Below are 17,985 nucleotides of genomic sequence, written 5' to 3'. Positions count from 1 at the left end.
GTGTTCCCTGAGTATGACCTTCCAGGACAATTCTTGTCTTGGGTTACCATCCCTCAAAGAATATCACTCCTCTTGCCTACTCTTGTCTTGGGTGCCCTACACATCCTCAAAGAGCATCAGATGCCAAATGATTGCCTAATCCTCCCATTATTTCTTGCCAAGTGAAGACAAGAATGTTGTGTCTATCTCTTCCCCTTGATTGGGGAAGACATGCCCAAGTTTCCTCTGACAAGCAACTTGCCCAAGCTCCTTTGTAGTTGGGAACCTGCTAGAACTCCCTCTTAGCTAGGGACTTGTCCATTCATCAACAACGTCTTCTTCGTGGGTCCTTCAGCCACTTGATCTCCTTCTTTCCTTCGATGTCATGTAGTCTTTGTTTGAACTTCTTCTTGGCAGGGTACCAGCCATCAATGACTTTCCCCCCTGGTTTGTCATGTAATTTCTCCCTTCGTGGAAAGTGGCCTTCTTGATATATATCAGGTCCTTTTTATCATCTAGCTACTCCTTTGTCACCTTGTCTATCCTTCATAACACTTATCACATGGATGCTTAGTTGTAGTCACTTGTTCCCGTAGTTTGATTTAGTGGCACTTCCTGACTTCATCGTGATATTGCTCTTCATCATGACATATTTGTAGAGTGGAAACGGTTATCTGCACCCTACTATCTCCAATTTCTTTGTAGGTGTCAAGGGTCCTTTATCTTTTTCTTCCTTTATCAGATTTTCCATGCCTTCTTTCAAGAGATGTTGAGGAATCTTGTCAAATATTTATTCTTTGTGACTGCGATGTTCTTCATTTGCATCTTATTGGATTGATTGGTCAACCACCTTATACTCCTTATGAGAGCACTTCTTCATGTTGACCTTTACTCCACTGTAGCACATGCCTCCGAGCATGTCGTTGGCGAAAGAGATCCTTTTATTCTTGATCGTGATTCTAGAACTTTTCCCATGACCCAATCAATATATATGATGACATGACCTAAACTTTTATGCATACATACCTCACCTTGATTATTCTTTTATCATCGCGGCTTTATTTGATAGTTCTCCTCGATTGGTGTAGCCTTTCTTGCTTCATCTTCTCTTGCCTGTATATCATCCTCTCTTGAATCCCACAAATGGGACCCCCAATGAGACCTCTACCCCCTTTGAAAGAAGACTTTAAGAAAAGAGGTTGACTTAGTCATAGGAGGATATTCCTTCTTTTGCTTCTTGTCATCTTCTTTCACTTCTTGAGTTACATGAGATTCTTCCCTTTTTCTCTTGTTGTTGTTGTCCTTCTTAAGTTTAGGACAATCCCTTTTGTAGCATCCATACTCTTGGCATCCAAACCGTTGGACTTTGGACATGTAGTGGTCCCAACCAATTTGTTACTTTCCTTGCAAAAAGACACCGAGGTATAATCAGAAGGGGAAATATACTTGATAGAGTTTGAGATGTAGTGAACTTGCTTTCTTCTTGAAGACTTGATGGCTTGCCTTCCTTAGATCTTGATGTTGTTCAAGTTGATTTCTTCAAATGGACTTGCTTGATGACTTGACTCGTTGTGCCTTTCATTCTTCAAGATGGTGTAGCTTGATGTAGGTCCCTCTTTGATTTTTTCTTCTTGTAGGTGCCTTTATACAAGGTGTTTCTTCTTGCTTTGTAGTCTTCCATGATGAATGACAGATGGTAGACCTTCTTGTCCTTGATGTGATTGAGACTTCTTGGCTTGACGCTTCAACCTTGCGAATGTTCTTGAGATTCCCTTTCCTTGATGTGTCACCTTAGCTCCGATACCGCGTTGAAGAATCTGGGGCAATGGGGTATAGCAGGATTCTTCTAGACTTGATAACAATTTGTGAAGCTCTTTTGCAATTTATCGTGTTATCTTAATCTTCTTCTCTTCTTATTAATGCATGTGTGTTTACTTTCATCAAACTGGTGCCAAAAACATAAGAACAAGAACACAAGATGTTGGCTCTTTGCCAGGGAAAAACCTCTCTCTCTCTCTCTCTCTTAGAGAGGAAAACCCTTTTGTAAATTTCTCTCATTGAAGCTTCTTATTGGTCATTGCGAAGCCCTAGACCCTTGACAATAATATCCCCCAAGCACAAGTCGATTCCTTCCTCCTCTCTGCACTTTGTTTCTTCGGTGCTTCGTTCCCCGACACTCTGTCCTCCTTTCAACTTGTGATAGTCCGTGGTGGACTAGCTCTAGAAGAGACTCCAACCTTTGATCCTTAGCGAGATCCTTTACCAATGAAGAAACCTTCATTCTCTTGACCAACTGAGCCTTTTTCTTGATGTGAGGTTGCAAGCTCGATGTACACCAAGTTTACTGCACCTAGGGCGATTACCATTGTGACGAGACATGGGAACCGCAAATTTCCCGCGCCTGGGATGCTTTCGACAAGGTGGGACATGGAATCCCCGCGTTCCCCACAATTTGGTAACCTTTGTCGAGGAGGGACTGGGAGACCCCATGTCACGCTCCTATCCTAGTGGTAGTATTTCAACCACGCATAAGCGGGTGCGGCACCGCCGTACTTTTTCTTTTTACCAATACTTGAGTACACGGTCTGTGCCTACTTCAACACTCGGTCAATTTTCCAATAAGTGTTCTTTACAATGCAACGAAAATAACTTACCATAAATTTATCTTCTTCAATTATTCTTTCAACCTGTCGTGTCGTGTGGTCGTGCTGCACTGGCCCGCGCCCTGCACGACACAACTCCACACCTAAACTGCGAACCTTTCCACCCGACTTTCCCTTCTGTGGCACCCAAACTCTGATCGTCAGTGCGGTCCATAGTGAGGGCGCAAGGCCCGCATGCAGTTTGGCCTGCCTGCCCGGACAGTAACCCGCCCCGCTCTGCTTGTCCACACTACCAAGCCCGACCCGCCTTCTGTAATCCACCCGCCGGTGCAGCCCTCTTACCCGCGTCCTTATCTTCCTTCCGTTTTCACCCAACTCTTTCCTTCACACTTGTTCTGTGATGTGGAAGTCTGAGTTTGATGTCCCTTCATTTAACGCCATCCTCCATACTTATACGCATCCTTTCGCCTAAGGGTTGTGTCTCTCGAGGATAACAAGGGTAGGCTCCATCAACATGCATGCCCGGCTGACCTGCCACATAACCTCGACACGGCCCATTCCAACGAACATCCGCATCCATTCGTGTGCACCGTCGCACCCATGGGTCGGCTCCAACACCTCGCCGATTACACCCGTCGCCGCACGTCGCACACCTGCCCGCATCCTAACTCATCTGCACATGGTCACCTCTTTCATCCAGGCACGCAACAAGGGTCGCCCGCGCGCCTTCCGTCGGTGGCTCGCCCATCATGCAGGTATCAAGGGGCGTGCGCCACGCCCAACATGGTGCGAGCAACATGGGAACCCCGCGTGTCACGCCCCCAGGCCTACAGTAGTCTTTCAGCCGTACTTGGCGAGGTGCGGCGCCACCGAACACTTTCTTTTCACCAATACTTATGTTCATGGACTACGCCCAACCATTAGTCTACTTAGTTTGTTTTTCGCAACCAAGTATTATTATGTTTCCTTTATACCAATGAACACCCATACACATTCATTATCATCAACGATTATACATGAAGAACACAATTGCGCAGTATAAAGGGAGGGGCAACTCCCTGAACAATGAGTCTGCCCGAATACAATCTATTATTCAACTCTACAATATTTATGAGGCTTTACAAGTATACATGGGAAACACCAAGTTTCATACTTAGCCAATTTTACAAATAGGCAACACCTCCCTGTGCCAACCAAGTTCCTTGCCCAAGCTGGGCGGGTGCGCCCTCACACGAGCTGCCAACCGTACTCCTCGACCGAACCTCGTTTACCACTGCATGACGGGCAGGCGACCTCACTCGAATCACCCTCCATTTCCTTTTGCACGATGGGTGGGCGACTTACCCGAGTCACCCAAGACACCTCCACGTTTCTTCTTCCACGACAGGCGGGCGACCTACGAGAGACACCCCATGTCACATAGAATGGCAGGTGCCTTCCTTACCCGCGCCCTCGCCCGATAACCGAAACATGTGCGTATCGTGTGTGCTTGCCCAAGAGCAGGCGCATATATGCCCGTGCCTCTTTTGAAACACGCTCCACTACTTCACACTTTTTTCTTGATCACCGAATGCTCATGTTCAAATGTCCATCTTCGAATGAATGCCAAATCCTCCAATGCCTTGCCATATTTATACGAGTCGTTGGGCGAGTCGCTACCAAGGCTGACTCGACCACCGTGTGCCAAAACGCCCTTACACGTCACAAACTTGCCATCCGATTGTTGGTTAGCAAACAATCCTTCGTTCAAGTCGCCCCAACATGTAAGTGGGCCCGTGGGTTATGCCAAACGCTCCCACGCTATAAACCAACCATCACTCCACCTCTAATGTGCATTATACTTATGTCCCTTCGCACATTTTGGTCATATAGTTCACACTTCGCACCGATGGGGAGAAATCGAACCACAGGTCCTTACATCGCGTTTCCCAGACTTGGGTAGCAATTTTTGTTGTGACGCGAAATGGAAACCCCGTGTGTGTCTGCTGACTTGGGTAGTAGTTTTCATCGCGCCGCAAAATGGACACCCCGAGTTCCCCAGACTTTTGCGACTCTTTGTGGCCCCACGACATGGAAATCCGAAGTTCCACAGACTCTCGGGCGATTCAGGGTGTGCCGCGACATGGAAACAACGAGTTCCCCAGACTTGGGCAACGGTTTCTAAACACGCCAAGTTCCCGAGACTTGCGAGCTGGTTTTCATCATCATGGAAACCCCAAGTTCCCCACGTTTCCCTCGTGCCGTAAAATGCGGAAACCTGTGGTTCCATCAAAGGGTGGGACATGGAAACCCCAAGCTTCCTAGGCTTGGGCACCAGGGCGCGACATGGAAAACCCCGAGTCTCCGCAGGCTTGGGCGCTGTCAGCTTCGGTCATGGTGCGACATGGAAACCCCAACTTTCCCCAGGCCTGGGCGCCGGGGCGTGACTTGGAAACCCCCAGTTTCTGCAGGCTTGGGCACCGCCGGTTTCGGTCGTGGCGCGACTCGGAAACCCCAAGTTTCCCCAGGCTTGGGCACCACCGGTTTCGGTCGGGGCGCGACATGGAAACCCCAAGTTTCCCCCGGCTTGGGCGCCGGGGCGCGACATGGAAACCCCAAGTTTCCCCAGGCTTGGGTGCGACTTGTAAACCCCAAAAAAATTTGCGTTGGGTGGAAACCCCAATTTTTTTTTCTACGCCGGGTGGAACCCCCAAATTTTAGCTGCTGGGTTTGGTGGAAACCCCAAATTTTAGGCGTCGGGTGGAAACCCCAAATTTTAAGTGCCGGGTGGAAACCCCAAATTTTTGGCGTGACATGGAAGCCTCGAATTTTAGGAGCCCGGTGGAAACCCCAAATTTTAGGCGCCGGGTGGAGACCCCAAATTTTTGGTGCGATATGGAAGCCTTGAATTTTAGGAGCCCAGTGGAAACCCCAAATTTTCGGTGCCGGGGCGCACCATGGAAACCCCAGTTTTCCTGGGCTTCGGCGCCCTTTCCGTCGCGGCGTGGAAACCCCAAATTTCCCGCCCACAAGCAATGAAAAATTTTCGTCTGGAGGAAGAGGCAAAGGCACGAGAGGGTTGCCCGGATTTTGTTTGTGACAAGAGCGAAGCTTTGAATCGAGGTGACCAAGGGCTGAATCTCAGTGGATCATGGCAGCAAGGCCACTCTGCCACTTACAATACCCCGTCACGTATTTAAGTCGTCTGCAAAGGATTCTTCTCAACGAATGTTTGGAATTGAACTTTAAATCTGCCCCGACCGAGATGCTTGACGGCCGTGGTTTGCAAATGACACGGGCCCCTGGGGGTGACAAAGCGACGCCCCTAGTTGAGATACAGTCGAAGAGTGACATGCACCGCTTCTAGCGTGGATTCTGACTTAGAGGTGTTCAGTCATAATCTGACACACGGTAGCTTCACGCCACTGGCTTTTCAACCAAGCGCGATGACCAATTGTGTGAATCAACGGTTCCTCTCGTACTAAGTTGAATTACTATTGTGGTGCAGTTCATCAGTAGGGTAAAACTAACCTATCTCACGACGGTCTAAACCCAGCTCATGTTCCCTATTTGTGGGTGAACAATCCAACACTTGGTGAATTCTGCTTCACAACGATAGGAAGAGCCGACATCGAAGGATCAAAAAGCAACGTCGCTATGAACGCTTGGCTGCCACAAGCCAGTTATCCTGTCATATATTTTCTGACACCTCTAGCTTCAAATTCCGAAAATCTAAATGATCGATAGGCCACGCCTTCAAGGTTTGTATTCGTACTAAAAATCAAAATCAAATGAGCTTTTACCCTTTTGTTCCACACGAGATTTTTGTTCTCGTTGAGCTCATCTTAGGACACCTGCATTATCTTTTAACAGATGTGTCGCCTCAGCCAAACTCCCCACCTGAAAATGTCTTCCGCCTGGATCGACCCGCTGAAACGTTCCTTAAGGCCAAAAACAGGGGCAGTGCCCCGTCTCCGCCCCACGGAATAAGTAAAATAACGTTAAAAGTAGTGGTATTTCACTTGCGCCGAAAATGGCTCCCACTTATTCTACACATCTCAAGTCATTTCACAAAGTCGGACTAGAGTCAAGCTCAATGATCTGAATTTCAAGCTACTTGAAATTTGTTTGCAGGGTATTCAATTCAGAATTATACATGTTTAAAATATTTCCATGTCTTGCAGAAAGAAAACAAATGAAATTTTCAGCTGTTCATGATCCATTTAAGCATAGCATATTTATTTCCTTTTACTATTTAACACACTAAAATGAATTTGTTCTGCAAAATAAATAAACCGCAGATGCAAAAGAAGTTGATAAAGCAGTTCACCCCTCCTGGGCTACGTCTGCTGGGTCCAAAGCTCCCAAATGGGCTTGTCCTTGTTTTCATTAAATGCTCAAATTGAAAATACAGTTGAATAGAAGCATCTACAGGTGAAATAGATGGTAAAAATGGATTCATAACACTTGAATCCTTCAGGATTGACTATTGGATCACCTCCAATGGATACCTGCAACCCTATACAGTCTTCACAAAACTGGGCCCTAGTGGCTCCTAGAACTTTCACGGCTCCAAAACCTCTACACATGACCTCAGATGGCTGTAAGACCTGCACTAATGGCTTCAGAAGGTCGAAAATACCCAAAAAAAAAAAAAAAAAAAAATCGTCCAAAACCGCCTTTCCTAGCCAAAGTTATGGCCATTTAATGATCCCCTCCAGTTTAGCCTAAAAGAAATCAAGCTAACTTTAGTTAATGTCCAGTTAGGCTCGCCAAATATGGTGGGCCCACCAATTTTGGCGCTCCTGTCATAATTTTCGCCAAAATACTGCAGTTAAATTTAATGTTATGGTTTGCCTCGGAGTTCATGCTGGCAGTTTGGGCCGGCGGTTTGGGGCTTAAGCCCTTGGTTCTGGGTCACGGTCATATGAAAGGGGGGGCTGGCCCCCTTTAGTTTCTGCCCCACTGCAGTTTAAAATTTATATTAAATTATTTTTTCCCTTCTAACAACAACCAAGACCGTGGGCTAACGGTAAGGCGCTTGACTGTTGACCCATAGGTCGTGGGTTCAAAACTTTGAACTCACAAAAATTTTGAATATGCGCCCATTGCTTGCTGACGTCATCTGGGGGCCACGTGGCGGCCTCCGGGCCTGCCACATGGCAGCCTGTGATTGGTTGCTGAAAAGGGAATATTCCAAGGAATATTCTGCGAAATATTCCTTTTTTAATTTTATTTTTTCAAAAATTAAAATTTCCAATGTTATTGACAAATTCTTCTTTTTGCCATAACTTCCTCATACGGTGACCATTTTTCGAACCGTTTGCGGTGCTGAAATCGGGAAAACGAGAAATTTCTAGTAATTCAACTTTGAACCAATTCTAAGCAATTTAAATTTTGAGCATTTTACGACACTTAGGACATGAGCACCTGATCACGCCTCCCCATTGGGAAGCTTTTGGACCCCAAAAGCCTTCAACTACCTGTTAAGGAGGTGAGGGTATAGATCCCTCACTCTGTCCACCTCCATCCACTTTGCCTTGTTCAGTTTGTTGCCTTTGAAACCAACCTGAACATAATCTACACTGCCCCTCCTTGAAGTGCGTGTCCTTCTGTCAAGGATTGTATCTTCTTTCAGCTCATCTAAGAATTCTGGCGAGAAATCTTCTATAGATGGCAGCTGAACAACATTTTCAAGATCAACAATCAAAGGAGGTTCATACAAGCGTAAGTTCTCCACATTGACAATAGAATACATTTGCATGTAGGAAGGAAAATCTAATTGAAAAGCATTATTTCCAACCTTCTTGAGGATTTTGAATGGACCATAACAAATAGGCTTCATCTTTTTACCTTCTCCTTGCATCCTTTCCTTACTAATGTACAGCCATACCTCATCCCCTTCTTGAAACTTGTGATCGACTCTATGCTTTTCGTGTCTTTCCTTGTACTTGCCTTGACTCTTCTCAAGTTGTTCTTGAATTTGCTGAATTCTTTCAATGAATGAACGAGCTTTTTCAATATCACTATGTCCCTCAATGGCAACATCTTTCTCAAGAATGAAATCAAGAGGTGATTTTGGCAAGTAACCAAAACAAGCTTCAAACGGTGAGGTGTTTGTGGAAGAGTGCTTGGCACGATTGTAAGCATTCTGTATGTAGTGCAAATGTTCATCCCAAAGCTTGGGATGCTTGTTGTAATAACCTCTCAAGAGGTGCACAATGGTTCTGTTCACAACTTCGGTTTGTCCATCTGTTTGTGGATGGAAAGCAGTAATTTTCTTCAACTTTGTGTCCATCATCCCCCATAGGTTGGACCAAAAATTCCCCACAAATCTGGAATCCCTGTCACTAATAATGGAAGTAGGCAAACCAAAGTGAATCCATACATGATGAAAAAATAATTCAGCAGTTTGTTCAGCAGTTATAGTTTTCTTACAAGGCATAAGTATACACATTTTGCTGAAACGATCAACTACTACATATAAATAATCATGCTGCTTTCTAGATTTTGGCAAACCTCCTATAAAATCCATAGAGATGCTCTCCCATGGTCTAGAAGGTATCAACAAAGGAGTATACAAACCAAGCTTCCTATTGCTAGGCTTGCTTGTCGCGCATAATGAACATCCTCTTATGAACCTTGAAACGGAATCTACCATGCGAGGCCAATAGCAATACCTTTGTAGATGTGCAACTGTTTTGCTCACACCAAAATGGCCAGCAATAAGAGAAGAATGAGCTTCTCTTATGACATTTATCCTCTCCCCCTCTGGTATACACAACTTGCCCAAATGAAATAGCAAATTGTTATGCATGTGATAGTCATTTTCCTCTACATGATTCCCTTTACTCAAGTTAGCATACACATCTTTAAAGTCTTCATCAGATGCATATTGTTCTATGTAACTATCATGTACAATGGAAGCATTCTTAAGTAAAGTAACAGCACCAATAATAGGCCTTGAAAGCATATCAGCAACCTTATTCAAAGTAAATTTCTTGTACCTTATTACCAAATGGAACTATTGCAAGAAGCTTATCCATTTGAAGTGTCGTGACTGTTGTAACTTGCTTTGTGAATGCAAGTACTGTAAGGGTTGATGGTCGGTATGTATAACAGTTTCTTTGCCCATCAAATAGTGTACCAACGCATACAACTCCTTATCACATGTATGATAATTTACAACAGCACCATTAAAAGTTTCAAAATGAAAAGCAATAGGCTTACCATGTTGTAGAAGAACTGCACCCATAGCATAATCACTAGCATCAATTTGTATCTCAAATGGCTGTCTCAAATCCGGTAATGTAAGGACTGGCGCTGAGCTAATCTTATCTTTCAAAGATTCGAAAGCTTTTTGCTGCTTTCCTCCCCATTGGAAAGCATGCTTCACACTTGTCACGGCATGCATAGGAGCTGCTATAGAAGAGAAGTTAGAGATAAACTTCCTCCAATATTGAGTTGCACCCAAAAAACTTCTTACCTCTGTTATGGATTTGGGAGTAGGCCACTTCACAATAGCCTCAATCTTAGCAGGATCAATTCTCAAAGCACCTCCTCCTACTATGTGTCCCAAATAAACCAAATAAGTCTTTCCAAATTCACACTTTGACATTTTAAGAAATAACAGATTCTTTTTCAAAACATCAAGTACTTTCCTAACATGCATGACATGATCTTCTCTAGACTTGCTGAAAATTAAGATGTCATCTAAGTAGACAATAATGAAATCATCAAGAAAAGGACGCAAGACATCATCCATTACCCACATGAAAGTTGCAGGTGCATTGGACAAACCAAACGGCATCACAAGCCACTCAAAGAGTCCTTGTTTGGTTTTAAAGGTTGTCTTCCAAATGTCACTTTCTTCAATTCTTACTTGATGATATCCACTACGCAAGTCTAGCTTAGTGAAATATCGAGCATCTTTCAGCTGATCTAGCAAATCATCTATCCTTGGGAGTGGGTAACGATTCTTTACCGTTATCTTGTTCAAGGCCCTGAAATCAACACACATACGCCAAGTGCCATCTTTCTTTGGAATCAATACAATCGGTGACCCACATGGCGAAGTACTTGGCCTTATTAAACCATTGTCCAACAAGTCCTTGATTTGCTTCTTTATTTTAGCATTCTCCATAATAGACATGCGGTACATGACTATGTTTGGAAGAGGACAATCTGGATGCAAATGGATTTCATGCTGAATATCCCTCTTAGGAGGCAAACCTGTTGGCTCCTGAAACATCTCATGATATGCATCAACTACATCATACAGATCTGATTTAAGTTTTGGATCACAATTGTCAAATGACTCATGATTCACATCAACCTTGGGCTTAATCATAAGAAGAACAAAATTCTTACTTGAATTGACCAGCCTTTTTACCTGTCTTGCATTCACCATCGCTATATTTGTCTTCTTGCGATGAGCTCTAACAATGAACTCCTTGCCATCTTTGAAAAGATGATATTTGTTTTCATGGCGATGAAAGATAGCTTTCCTGTCAAACAAGTAAGGACTTCCCAAAACAATTCCTGCTATATCAAAAGGTACCACATCAAGTTCAACTGTGTCAATAAAATGTGCAGTAATTGCAAAGCGCAATGTGCACTTTCTTGAAACTTGTAAATTTGCATCCTTGCAAATCCATCCAAGTGGATATGGCTTCAGATGTGGAACGGTCTCAAGTTTAAGTTGCTTGACCAAGTCCTCTGATATAAGGTTTGCTTATGACCCACTATCAAAAAGTGTGTCATTTTAGAATGTTTTGAAATCACCCTCACATGGAACAGTTCAATTCCTTCTTCCTCATTAGGATCTTGTACATGGCAATTTGAGGTACTAGTGCTGGCTTGAGTTTCAATTTCTTTTCCCTTCAAGTTCTTTAAACCCATGGCTGCAATTTTGGTTTCATCACCTGAATCATCCCCTAAATCCTATGGTGTAGATGTAGTAGCAGCAGTTTTCTGTTTCCCTTTGGATTTGTTAGGTTGAGGTCTTTTTTCAAGATGTAATTTCCAACAATTTTTCTCCTCATGGCCTGGTTTAGAACAATGTTTACAGATCACTTTCTCACTCTCCTGTTTGACAGATGCATTCTTTTTGCCCTTTCCCTTGGAGGCTTTCTCTTTATTTTTCCCCTTGGGGGGCTTGTTTCTACCCTCTTCAAATGTGTTTTTTCCCCTTGCCTCTAAATGGGTAGCTTGGACACAAACCTCGTCCAGGCTAGTAGGGTTAAACATCAAGATGGTGTGTCTAAGGTAGTTATGCAAGCCACCAATGTATTTCAGCAAGGTTTCTTGGGTCTGTAAATCTACCCCTAACAAGAGAGCTCTTCTCCTGAATTCTTGGGTGTAGTCTTGGACACTTTGACCCTTAAGTTGTCTGAAAGTTTGCCAATTCATAATGGCTTTCTGCATGTGAGAAAGAGGATAAAACTGTTTTTTAATGGCTAACAGAAATTCAGGCCATGTTAAGGTAACCTTACCAAATTTCTTGATCTCCTCTTTAGTCTTGGCCTCCCACCAGACCAATGTTGCTCCATCCATTCTCAAAGAAGCCAACTGAATCTTTGTGGCATCATCATGCATATTTTGGATCCTCAAGTAAACTTCCAACTGCCTAATCCAGTTGTCAAGCTTTTATGCAGTCACTTCACCATTAAACATAGGTAATTCAAATTTTACATCAAGCTTCAAAAAAGGACTTTTTCCAGAGGATCTATGCTTATGAACAGAAGAAGACGAGGATGAAGAGGAAGAAGGTGAAGATGGGGGTGGTGGATCACCTTTCCTCCATGTCCTTTCTTGGAATGATCATCATCCTTCTTACCTCCTGAAGAGCCCTCTCCTTCATGTGGATGTTTGGACCCTTCTCCAGCCAATTTCTCATTTCTTTCTTGGTACAATATCCTCACCATTTCAGTGAGGTCTAAGAAAGCCTTTCTGAAGACTCTTTCTTCTTCTCTTGGATCTATCTCTGTAGGAATTTCTCCTTCATGTTCAGACATCCTGGAAGCTTCTGCTGAGACTCTTGAGGGTGAAATTGAAGGTGGAGGTGATGGCTCTCTGGCCTTCCTTGACTGAGGATTCTCTCGTTCTCTAGTCAATTGTCCTTCCCCTCTTTTAAGTTTCAACCTGGTAAGCATCAATACTTTGCAAGACAGTTAGAAGATCTTTGCAAGGTATTCGATTTAGAATTATACATGTTTAAAAGATTTCCATGTCTTGCAGAAAGAAAAAAAATGAAATTTTCAGTTGTTCATGATCCATTTAAGCATAGCAGATTTATTTCATTTTACTATTTAACACACTAAAATGAATTTTTTCTACAAAATAAATCAACCACAGATGTAAAAGAAGTTGATAAAGCAGTTCACCCCTCCTGGGCTACGTCTGCTGGGTCTAAAGCTCCCAAATAGGCTTGTCCTTGTTTTCATTAAATGCTCAAATTGAAAATACAGCTGAATATAAGCATCTACAGGTGAAATAGATGGTAAAAATAGATTCAGAACACTTGAATCCTTCAGGATTGACTATTGGATCACCTCCAATGGATACCTGCAACCCTATACAGTCTTCACAAAACTAGGCCCTGGTGGCTCCTAGAACTTTCACGGCTCCAAAACCTCTGCAAATGACCTCAGATGGCAGTAAGACCTGCACCAATGGCTTCATAAGGTTGAAAATACCTAAATCAAAAAAAAATTCGTCCAAAACCGCCTTTCCTAGCCAAAGTTATGGCCATTTAATGATCCCCTCCAGTTTAGCCTAAAAGAACTCCAGCTAACTTTAGTTAATGTCTAGTTAGGGCCACCAAATATGGTGGGCCCACCAATTTTGGCGCTCCTGCCAAAATTTCCGCCAAAATGCTGCACTTACATTTAATGTTATGGTTTTCTTCGGAGTTCGTGCTGGCAGTTTGGGCTGGCGGTTTGGGGCTTAAGCCCTTGGTTCTGGGTCGCGGTCATATGAAAGGGGGGGTTGGCCCTTAGGGGCTGGACCCCTTTGGTTTCCACCCCACTGTAGTTTAAACTTTATATTAAATTCTTTTCGCCCTTCTAACAACAACCAAGACCGTGGGTTAACGGTAAGGCGCTTGACTGTTGACCCATAGGTCGTGGGTTCAAAACTCTGAACTCACAAAAATTTTGAATATGCACCCATTGCTTGCTGACGTCATCCTGGGGCCAAGTGGCAGCCTCCGAGCCTGCCACGTGGCAGCCTGTGATTGGTTGCTAAAAAGGGAATATTCTCTAGAATATTCCAAGGAATATTCTGTGGAATATTCCTTTTTAAATTTTTTTTCAAAAATTAAAATTTCTAATGTTATTGACAAATTCTTCTTTTTGCCATAACTTCCTCATACGGCAATCGTTTTTCGAACCATTTGTGGCACGAGAATCAAGAAGACGAGCACTTTCCAGTCATTCAAATTTGAACTAGTTCTGAGCACTTTAAATTTTGAGCATTTTACGACACTTAGGACATGAGCACCTGATCACTCAACAGGGTCTTCTTTCCCCACTGATTCTGCCAAGCCTGTTCCCTTGGCTGTGGTTTTGCTAGATAGTAGATAGGGACAATGGGAATCTCGTTAATCCATTCATGTGTGTCACTAATTAGATGACGAGGCATTTGGCTACCTTAAGAGAGTCATAGTTACTCCTGTCATTTACCCGCGCTTGTTTGAATTTCTTCACTTTGACATTCAGAGCACTGGGAAAAAATCACATTGCGTCAGCATCCGCAGGGACCATCGCAATGCTTCGTTTTAATTAAACAGTCAAATTCCCCTTGTCCGTACCAGTTCTGAGTCGACTGTTCAACGCCTAGGGAAAAGCCCCACGTAGGGGGCATTCTACGCCCATAGCCCAATCGTCACGCGACTGCCTGCCCTTGCCGCGAGAGCAGCTCGGCCAAATTGCCGACAGCCCACGAGTTGAGGGCACAGACCCCTAGGCCCAGCCCTTAGAGCCAATCCTTTTCCCGAAGTTATGGATCCATTTTTCCGACTTCCCTTACCTACATTGTTCTATTGACCAGAGGCTGTTCAACTTGGAGACCTGATGCAGCTATGAGTACGGTCGGGCATTAACGGTACTCGGTCCTCCAGATTTTCAAGGGCCGTCGAGGTCGCACCGGACACCACAAGACGTGCGGTGCTCTTCTAGCTGTTGGACCCTATCTCCGGGTGAATTGATTCCAGGGTGGGAAAGCTGTTAAAAAGAAAAGATAACTCTTCCCGGGGCCCCCGACGACGTCTCCGGATTTCCTAACGTTGCCGCCCGCCGCCATGTCCCAGTTCAGGAATATTAACTCGATTCCTTTTTGATGCTTGTGCATAGTGCACCCTTGACACAAGGCTTCCCCATCTCTTAGGATCGACTAACCCATGTCCAAGTGTCGTTCACATGGAACCTTTCCCCACTTCAGTCTTCAAAGTTCTCATTTGAATATTTGCTACTACCACCAAGATCTACACTGGGGGCCGATCCACCCAAGCTCACGCCCGAGGTTTCTTAACGACCCCCACGTCCTCCTACTCATCGGAGCCAGGAAATTGCTCCGACGGTTGAGTATAGGTTGCGCGCTTCAGCGCCATCCATTTTTGGGGCTAGTTGATTCGAAAGGTGAGTTGTTACACACTCCTTAGTGGATTTCGACTTCCATGACCACCGTCCTGTTGTCTAAATCAACCAACACCCTTTGTGGGATCTAGGTTAGCGCGCAATTCGGCACCGTAACTCGACTTTCGATTCATCCCACATCGTCAATTCTGCTTACCAAAAATGGCCCACTTGGAGCTCTCGATTCCACGGCGCGGCTCAATGGAGCAGCCGCACCCTCTTACCTATTTAAAGTTTGAGAATAGGTTGAGGGCGTTACACCCCCGATGCCTCTAATCATTTGCTTTACCCAATAAAACTCGCGCGTGAACTCCAGCTATCCTGAGGGAAACTTCGGAGGAAACCAGCTACTAGATGGTTCGATTAGTCTTTTGCCCCTATACCCAAGTCAGGCAAACGATTTGCACGTCAGTATCGCTACGAGCCTCCACCAGAGTTTCCTCTGGCTTCGCCCTGCTCAGGCATAGTTCACCATCTTTTGGGTCCCAACAGGTGTGCTCGCACTCGAACCCTTCGCATAAGCTCAAGGTCGGTCGACGATGCACCCCCCCCAGAGAGGGGATCTCACCTATCAGCTTCCTTGCACCTCGTAGGTTTTCAAAGCCGCTGACTCGCACACATGTTAGACTCCTTGGTCCGTGTTTCAAGACAGGTCGAATGAAAAGCCCGCCAACCAACACCACGAGAACGCAGGTGCACACGGCCCGCCACAAGGGCGCACGCTTCGTTCCTCGACCACCATAGCAGCAAACCGACAGGCAGTAATTCACCCGCGCTTGAGACAATGCAGCAACCCGTGTTGGTTTGCATCTCAAGTCGAGTGGCGGACCAGCCTGAGCCGTTCCACATCCGACCGAGACGCATCAACAACCTCCATCCACTTCCCTCCCAGCAATTTTAAGCACTCTTTAACTCTCTTTTCAAAGTCCTTTTCATCTTTCCCTCGCGGTACTTGTTTTCTATCGGTCTCTCGCCCGTATTTAGCCTTGGACGGAATTTACCACTCAATTAGGGTTGCATTCCCAAACAACCCGACTCGCCGAGAACGCCTCGTGATGCAGCAGGGTCCCAAGCTGACGGGCCTGTCACCCTCTCAGGAACCCCCTTCCAAGGGACTTGGCCCAGGTCCGCTGCTGAGGACGCTTCTACAGACTACAATTTAGGTAGCACCGCCGCCCGATTTTCATGTTGGGCTCTTCCCGGTTCGCTCCCCGCTACTAGGGGAATCCTTGTAAGTTTCTTTTCCTCCGGTTAATTATATGCTTAAACTCAGCGGGTGTTCTTGCCTGAGCTGGGGTCGCAAAGTTGGAGCTAAATCCACCCTACCCCATAGGAGGATAAGAGAGAGCAAAACAAGTTCGAGCGATGCCACCCAAAGGCCGCATCGACTAACGCCGACTGCCCATCCAAGGGGACAAGATCACCGCTCGCCGACGCACGCCATGAAACATCGCTTGAGGTATTTCAGCCGACCGCACCGCACGGGGCACGGACGACCAGCTCCGCTGCTCCCTAGCATATTGCAGGGAGCGTGTTTGAATGGGATGCAACGCCCAGACAGACGTGCCCTTGACCGAGGCCTCAGGCACAAATTGCGTTCAAAAACTTGATGATTCATGGGATTCTGCAATTCACACTAAGTATCGCATTTCGCTACATTCTTCATCGTAACAAGAGCCGAGATATCCGTTGCCGAGAGTCGTTTCCACGTGTATTACCAAAAAATCGGCCACAAAACTGAATAGGGGCACCCCCCACAACAAATGTAAGGCCAAGGGGCAAAAGGAGGAAAAATGCATGAGAGAAAGAGAAACAAAGGTGTCTAACCCCCTCACAGGGGGAGGCTCGAACAGAGGACAATCTCCCCCAGCCCCACGCCCTCGCAAAAAGGGGGGAAATGCGTGGAACAACGATCGAGAAGGACTAGGGTGGCCACCCCGGGAGCTCGCACTGCTTTTAGCCCTTCCCCGACACCAGCCCACAACGATTCCCCCTTTTCTCCGTAGAGTTAGGGACCGAAAGGAAGAAAAGGGTAGAAAACAAAGCACAAACAAGGCACAAGCCTCCCAAAGCCCCGTGCCTTTGGCAAAAGGGGGGAACTGAAGGGGACGATGATCAAGAAGGACTAGGGTGGCCACCCCAGGAGCTCACACTGCGTTTCGTCCTTCCGGAACACCAATCCACAACAATCCCACCTTTTCTCCGTAACGCTAGGGGCCACGAGGAAGAAGGGAAGAAAACAACAAGAGAGAAAGGGATATATCAACCGTGGCTACCGGCTCACAAGGGGAGGCTTCAAACAGAGAACAAGCTTCCCCAACCCCGTGCCTTCACAAAAAGGGGGGAACTGTAGGGGACGATGATCGAGAAGGACTAGGGTGGCCACCTTGGGAACTCGCATTGCTTTTCGTCCTTCCCGATCACCAATCCACAACAATCCCACCTTTTCTCCATAACGCTAGGGGCCGAAAGGAAGAAGGGAAGAAAACAACATTAAATAAAGAGAGATATCAAACACATCCACCAGCTCATAGGGGGAGGCTCAAACAGAGAACAAGCTTCCCCACCCACGTGCCTTCACAAAAAGGGGGGGAACTGCAGGGGACGGCGATCAAGAAGGACTAGGGTGGCCACCCTCGGAACTCGCACTGCTTTTCGTCCTTCCTGAACACCAACCCACAACAATCCCACCTTTTCTCCGTAAAGCCAAGGGGACAAAAGTAAGAAGGGAAGAAAAAAACAGGAAAGCAAGAGATATCAAACGTGGCTACCGGCTCACAAGGGGAGGC

General features: G+C 45.6%; 1 non-coding gene and 2 pseudogenes across 1 annotated transcript; all 3 read right to left on the bottom strand.

Annotated features, from left to right (window-relative positions):
* Positions 1-5,676: 5,676 nt before the first annotated feature.
* Positions 5,677-6,681, bottom strand: LOC149168334 (25S ribosomal RNA; annotated as a pseudogene).
* Positions 6,682-13,781: 7,100 nt separating this feature from the next.
* LOC149168333 (25S ribosomal RNA) lies at positions 13,782-16,496 on the bottom strand (annotated as a pseudogene).
* A 247-nt stretch (positions 16,497-16,743) lies between these two features.
* On the bottom strand, positions 16,744-16,897 carry LOC149168332 (5.8S ribosomal RNA). The gene has a single exon (XR_016259944.1). It is a non-coding gene; the product is annotated as a 5.8S ribosomal RNA (ribosomal RNA).
* Positions 16,898-17,985: the final 1,088 nt, after the last annotated feature.

This window comes from Pinus tabuliformis, chromosome 4_2 (genome assembly GCF_031772625.1).
Source record: "Pinus tabuliformis cultivar Carrire ecotype Pingquan chromosome 4_2, CPIR1, whole genome shotgun sequence".
NCBI classification, from domain to species: Eukaryota; Viridiplantae; Streptophyta; class Pinopsida; order Pinales; family Pinaceae; genus Pinus; species Pinus tabuliformis.
The sequence above is the reverse complement of the archived record's forward strand: the minus strand, read 5'-3'. Positions and strand labels throughout refer to the sequence as shown.